Source organism: Saccostrea cucullata, unplaced genomic scaffold (assembly GCF_032062105.1).
Source record: "Saccostrea cucullata isolate Sc308-1 unplaced genomic scaffold, CSIRO_AGI_Scuc_v1 ctg570, whole genome shotgun sequence".
NCBI classification, from domain to species: domain Eukaryota; kingdom Metazoa; phylum Mollusca; class Bivalvia; order Ostreida; family Ostreidae; genus Saccostrea; species Saccostrea cuccullata.
The window spans coordinates 454485-462224 of NW_026933408.1; the positions used below are offsets into that span (position 1 = coordinate 454485).

The 7740-nt window shown below is 31.7% G+C and overlaps 1 pseudogene; it reads right to left on the bottom strand.

Moving 5' to 3' along the window:
- Nucleotides 1-3152: 3152 nt before the first annotated feature.
- Nucleotides 3153-7352, bottom strand: LOC134238232 (procathepsin L-like; annotated as a pseudogene).
- Nucleotides 7353-7740: the final 388 nt, after the last annotated feature.

Here is a 7740-nt window from a genome sequence, read left to right on the forward strand (position 1 = left end):
TAAAAAAGTATATATACAAAGCCAAAGATCAATTCTTAAAAGTATAAAAGAAATCCTGCAAACAATAAAAAATTTTAAACACACGAAGAAACGGTGAATATTTTGACACTATTGTTGGTCAGAATGTAAGCAATATTCCTATCGCGGTACATTGAGTATGTTTACGGATAGGCCTATGAATGGAATATTTCTTTATTTTAATATTTACACAAGTTTAATTAAAAAAGATACGTTTACTTTGAAGTTTTACTCTGTGTTCTTTTCTTTAATTTTACAATATTTTTTAAAAATATAAAAACGATATATATTTTTTTCCTCATAAGATATCGCTGAAAGTATTTATAATTAAATTTTATATACAAATATTTTAATTATATCAAGTGGTTTCACTCAAATTTAAACACGAAACACGGAATGTTGACCCTGATTACCACAGACAGACTTCCTGTGTAATGCTACGTATACACAGATTTTTGACATCTTGGGTATTGGGGGTCTCCAGGTAAATAACACCACTGTTACTTGGACCACCCCCCCTCCTCAGGTAACCGTACGGTAAAAAAATTGGGTCTTTAAGTAATTTTTTCATAATCTACCTAATACAAAGAAAACACTTGTGACCTTCAACTAGACATTCAAATAAATTGACGATTTTTTTTTAGTTAATTTTATATCCCAATGAACTAAAAATTAAAGAAGACTTCACTGCCATTTATATTTTGATGTTTTATTTACTATAGATGAGAATAACCAACTAATAACTTTGTAATATGAATAAATTTTCCGTAGTCAACTTTCCTTATTTACGAAGAAACATTTCTCTTTTTACCAAGTTTTATTTTCCGTTTCTGTACCATCGTGTATTCAAATCATTGTAAACCAAATCCTAGAGGTGTTGCATCTGTAATATAATTAAAGTGACTTTCATTAAATAAAATATCCTACCATTGAAATCTTACATTTAAAAAAATTATTATCAAAAGATCAAGTAAAATGATTGTTTACCACTTACATAGATCTGTGCAATATTCCGAAATACGTTGCCGGTCAATAGACGGGCAGTCAATAGATCGGTTTCAAAAGATAAGAAAAACTGAAAAAACATATAGACTAGATGAAAATATTAAATCTCTAATAAAAAAAAACTTAATTCATTTGAATAGGCAATCAAACAATTATTTAAAAAAAAAATATTCTGGTCTATTGACTGCTCAGGCATTAAATAATTGAATACTATTTCCTCTTTAAATTCTTTTTCAAACGTAGTCTTGTTTTTTCTTCTATTTTTTATGTACTCAATAATAGATGTGTATACGAACATATGCATTCAACATAGTTTGAAACGTTTCATCTCGAATGTCCTGTTTCTCATTTCAACTCAGTGATCATCCTTGATTTATTTTTACTAAAATATTACTAAATTCTTCACACAAATTCAAACGTTTCTGTGTCTTTCAAACACATCTTCGTGAGATTGAGATAAAAGATAGCACAGAGTCTGATAATCTGTTTCACAATAGGATATTATACTTGAAAAAGACTTAAATGGTAATCAAACAACCAAGTTCTTTGATAAATGTAATGACTTTAACTTTACAATCGTCAACTTCCCTCACTTATTGTCTGACGTCATGGCATCAGACAGTATTAGATTTAGCCAACGCCTGTGGAACAAGTTCAATAAAATTATTAATTTTGATAGCTCGATCTTGGAAACTACATGTTAAACTATCTTTACCATGGAGATTAATGGAAACATGCTAAACAGCCAAACAAACCAAAGCATTGGACCTAATTATTATCACATTCTACATTACACGTTACATAACATTTTGCCGTTCTGTTATGCATCACTATCATAGAGCTATTCAGGTCAACGCTATCAGATTAACTAATAGATGTTTATTTTCAATGTAAACGGTCTTTCTACCTTCATGATTACACATATGCCTAAAATGGCAGTTGTTTGATTCAGTTTTAGTTTAAAAATTTCAAGAGAAAGATGATGGTAGTTGATAAACTTTTTTTGTGTGTTTATATGAAAAGATGTTATCTTATATATAATTAGTTCATTACAATGTATCTTAAACAGAAATCATAATTCCCCCAACTGTTTGCCAAATAATGTTTAGATTTGTAAAATGTAATGTATAACTTTTTCTATCAAAATTAAATTATGCACTAGTTTTATCTAGTATTTGGGGGAAATGCCAATCACAAAAGATGTCATGGGAAAGGATGCACAAAGGATGACCAAAAATCTTAGGGGGCTATAACTAGGAATTTTTTTATAAACCAAATAGGTTGATATACATGTATGTTATTGTTTAATGACATTTTGGTGACAGGCATTAAGTGCCTTTTTTACAGTATATAATTATATATCGGCAAAATTGGGGGTTTGGGGTGGGTGGGGTCCCTCCTCTATATCTTTCCTACGGCCATAAAAAAAGAAAATACAAATAATAAGTGAATAAATTCATATTTAACTTTTATTTCATGTACATACAACTGGGTTGATTTTTTTTTTAATTATAAAGAGAATACTTTATTTCTGGACCCAGAATTTTATTGATCACACTGAATTCAACTTTTCTAAGTTCTAAATGTTGCTCACGTCAGACAAGCTTTTTAAGAAAGCTAATACTTGTGCAGCAATATACCTTTGTAACCTGCATACAGTGTTTATATCTCTCAGTTGATTCGATACGCAAGAGCATGCTCTACATATGAACAATTTTTAAAACGAAGAAAATTATTGACAAACAAGTTGATGAAACAAGAATATCAACAGTCTCGTTTTGAGTCCTCATTTCGTTAATTCTAGGGTCGATACAATCACCTTGTCAGTAGATACAATTCATCATTGAGTCAAATGCTTATACCAATTGTTAGTCCATTATTTATACACTGAATTAACGACTGATTTTCCCGTTATTTCCCGATCAAGGAGCACACGGCGGGTGTGATTGGTCGGCAGGGGATGCTCACTCCTCCATGGCATCTGATCTCATCCCTGATGTATTGGAGGTCCGTTTTTGCTTTGCTCTTATTTTGTATTGTTTTATGGACTTTTGATCTTGAATACTGTTTGTTTTTTCCATGGTTGAAGATTTCATGCATAACAAAAATAACACTGAGTTATATCTCAAACAAAAATAATAAAATCTTTATTTAATATTTGATAGCTATGCCTGATAAGTACAGTCAAAGTTAACCCGATTCCATATTTGCAGTGTCTTTGTACAAGTTTCAAAATGGTGTTTGCAGCTGTCTGACGGGTACAAATTGGTCGTATTTTTGCTGATGTGTTCCATATCAATTATTAGAATTTCAGAGTACTTATGTGTTTAGAATTAACGTGATTTTTAACAAAGTAATTTGGTTGATGACAAATTACAAGATAAATAATAACAGAGCCAGTCATTTAATCAATAATTCCGAGTGACAGCTCTTTCTCATTTTTATCTCTTAATATGAAATTTTTCACAATAATTAGTTTTTCCTTAGTCTTAAGCATGAAGTGCATTTTGGTAGTTCTGGGTCATATATATTGAGTTTCCAGAGGTGGTATCAAGTTCCGTTGTCAAAATTCAAGTTTATTTAAACAATCATTGAATTTGCTAAAAACTGACTTTAAACAAAGCTACTTGAAATTCCTGTAACTTCCTGCCTCGGTTTTCCCGTGCTCTTGAGTATGGAATAAGTTGTGAGAAGTAGCCACTTTATGTTGGTGAATGCTAGATATTACCACGTAATTAAGGAGTTGGCAATAAAAAAGTTAAAAATATCTTGTTTATCATGCAATTATTTTTAAGTTGGCTTTTACCGTCTATAGTCAGAAAAACATTCATATATGAAATAGATGTTACAGATTCTAAGGTTTCTTATTCAATTTCAAGTTTACTAAGATATATCGAATCGACAAATGATCAAGTAAGACATTTTAGCTTATAACTTAATAAACACTGCATTTTTCATACATATATTTCAATAATTTGGACCTCTTCAGAAATAACAATGTGATACAAGATCATTTTTCTTCTTGTTTACTTCACACGGTTGGATAGACGGCGTGATTTGCGATTCCGCACTGATTGTCCTTATTCCTCGACATCATTATATAGCCATCCATCCCCCAAGATTTGCTCCAGCTGAAATTCGTGATTTTTTTTTTTTAAAAGCGTGCTTATGAGTTGAAAGACAAATAAACATTGAAATAAATGAGAGTTTTTCCCAGTTAGATTCATCAACCATATAAATATATCAACTACATGCACATATCATCAGCTAAAATGAAATACATGTATTGTGGAATTATTGATTTCATAAAGCTCAATTTCTGTGGATGAACGACAAATGTTTACAATTATATACGATGGATTTATGTTCAATGAGTAGAGATTCTTGTGAAAAGATAAAAAATAATAATTATCAACAAGATTTGTACCATATAATGTCTCAGAATAAACTTAATTCTTCAGATGTCAAATAAATGTAAAATAAATGTAACATTATGGACCATTTTACTTTTAAGATTTTTTTTTCAAACTTTGTACATTTGTGGCCATTTACTCCGGATATATATTTCTCTCCCTCTTTCTGAGATACTTGCCTATTTTTTACCAACCAATAGTCTTTCCCCTGGTATACGCCGTACCCAACAACCAAGACTCCATGGATAACTATGAGACTACTGCACGTGTCATCATCGTACACGCCTTCCTTGTACAGGTGGAATGATTGTTTGCTGGCGTCAATACAAACTGTGATTGGACCGACGCTAGCCACAGCCTTCTGGAGGTTCAGTTCATTGCCGGGAGAAACCTGAACGAAGCCTGTACAAGTAGCCCCGACTTCTGACGGTCGGTATCGGCAAGTGTTCTCATCCTAAAAATGTCACAGTGTATATATGGTAAACACGGTTTATATCTTTTCTTTTATTTGTGAATTATAAGTAGAATATTAACGTTAATGGAATATATGGATTGAAGGATTGAAGATAACGAACAGTTTTCAATATCAAGTATTGAAGCCTCTGGTTATGTAAGTTTAGGATGTACCGGTAGAACAACTTGTTTCGCTTTTTTTTCGTTGTACACATACCGTTCCCTGGTATGGATAAGATTCTTCAGTGTCTATTCCTCCTTCGTTTTTTATGAAGTTGTAAGCCTTGGACGGAAGTCCTCCGCGGCAGCCCATGTTCTCTGAATTATTAAAACGTAAGTCATTTTGTTTAATCCAAAGGAATACTAGGAGAGGATTACGAATTTTTATATTCGCATCATTTCTTTTGTCCATTTTTTTTTATATAAATTAATTATATGAAAGTGGTACCTTTGCTACAATCTAGAAGGTTCTGCTCGGAGAGAGAAACTAGTTTTCCTGTTTTACGAAAGTGCTGTCCCTCTAACCCACCAGTGGCAGAAAAAGCCCAACACGATCCACATCTACCCTGCAGAAAAGGAAATTAAATTTCCCCCCAAAATTACAGTAACATTGGCATTCCTAGAGCTTTTGAATATATTGCAATATCTATGATAACATTTTCCACAAAAACAAATTTCTTTGTTGCATGATCTTTTTTTGTATACAAAGGCTCTATCAAGATTTAAATTAAATATAATGATTAGAACATTGTAAGTATGTACAAAAAGCGAAAGGTAGTATTGAAATTTGCTGCATTGATAAGATAATCTATTTTTAAATAGATGTATCAGGTGAAAATTTTCATCAAAGAATAATTCCGCAGTAGTAAACCTGGTCTTTAACAGGAGTAACATATCCCTTTCTCTCCAATCTACGGTGTCCGGGAGGTGGAGATTGTTGGGTGGTAGAAAAATACTGCCATTAACAGGACCAAAGCCTCTGGCACCGTTCAAGGTCGCTGAAACTTCCTTACTCGTCTGTGAAACAAATTGACAAACAAATATATTGAAGGAAATGAATAAAATTTTAAAAATCTAGTTACATTATTAGAATTATGATTTCACAATTAATTACAGATCATCCCTCCCATCCATCCCTTTCAGCTTCATGTGCCCATTATTTTTCTATTCAAACGCTTTGTCCTCGATTTTACCAAACAATCCTCGTACATGCAACGGTAAGAATGAAATTTGCAATTACCATGTCGCCAAATTTATTCATTCCCAACCTATAGCTATGGTGCCCAAGGTCAGCTTCAATGTTGTGCTTATTGATGACATCAAGATTCTGTCGCCAGATTAATTTCCTATTAAAATAAAAGTAATTTAAAAATAAAATTTATACAGGTTTATCTATATCAAAGGAATGTCTCAGCTTGGTGCAGTTCTTATTTGATTTGTATTTCGATAAAAAAAAATACATATAGGTGAAAATATGATTTTCTTTCTTATCCAAGGTGTTATAAAAAATCTTTTTTAATACTTAAAATCAGAGGTGGGATCAGGTGCTTTAGAGGAGTTAGCTTCCCCTGTCGACCAATCACACCTATGTGTTCCTTGTCATCAACGGGAAAAACGGACAATCCGAAGATAAATCAGTGAGTAAATATTGGTATAATAATTAGTATGAAAGAAAATGTTTATGTATAATTTTCAGGATATAATCTCTAAGGTCTAGAAATTACTTTCCGACCTCTTTTAAATTAAAAAAAAAACAGCTTCGGTATTAGCATACATTAATGCTGAACTGTACTTAATCACTTTCAAGTTTTAATTATTTGGTAATTTTCTTTTCTCTTAACCTTTTTCATTTGTTTATTTTTTATCATATATTTATTTCAAAATTCTGATATTAAAGGCATGTAATTTGTCGACTACCAGTGTTAATTAATATTCCAAAATATCTTAAAGTGTGTATGCACTCAGCAGTATTAAATAACCCTACCAATGACTATAGCTAGACTATGGTGTAAAGCAAGAAATCTACTCACCTTTTGTTTTCCTCCTTTTGAGAGTACATCTTTCCATGTACACGTTTGAAGTCCTCCCATTCTTTATCCAGAAAGACATCCGAAAGACTTCCATAACAGATACACACCAAGAACCCGAACAGGAGTAAAACCTTAAACACCTGTGAATTATAATCAGAGGAAAACTATTGCCTGTGTGAGATTAGGAACACATCATAGATTAAATTGATGCGAGATTCTCTTTCAACTTACATGATAATCTTCTTTAAAATTACATGATAATCTTCTTTAAACTTACTGATCATCTTCTTTTACTCACCATATTGATTAAAACGAGGAAGATATAGGTTACACCAGGAAGTAAACCGTCCGCTTGGATTTCGTCCGCGTCACGAGACAATAGTATTTTGACAATCGAGATATAGATAGCAAAAAAAAATGTTCACCTGATTTTAATGAATCATCGTAATTAGAAATTGCGATTGTCAGTCTTGTTAATCATGATGCATAATAAAATTAGTTTAATTTTTTTTTTTGTCTATGTTGTATGACATTTTACAATTTGAAGCTCTTGTTTTATCTGACAAGGAAACACCTCTCCGGTTATAAACGTTGTTAAATCGGAGAAATTTGGCAATTTAATTTTTTTTTTTTGCTGAGCTCAAGAAATACAATATGATAAGGAATGGCACTTTATGTACACAAAACATGAGCTTGAATACTGTTTGTTATCTCTTAAAATTTCATTGTGTTTAATTTTTATAAATCATGCCCCAGGTAAAAATAACACTTCCTGGATTGCATTTCTCCCTTCGCCCTAAATTTTAAATTTTACTAGTGTA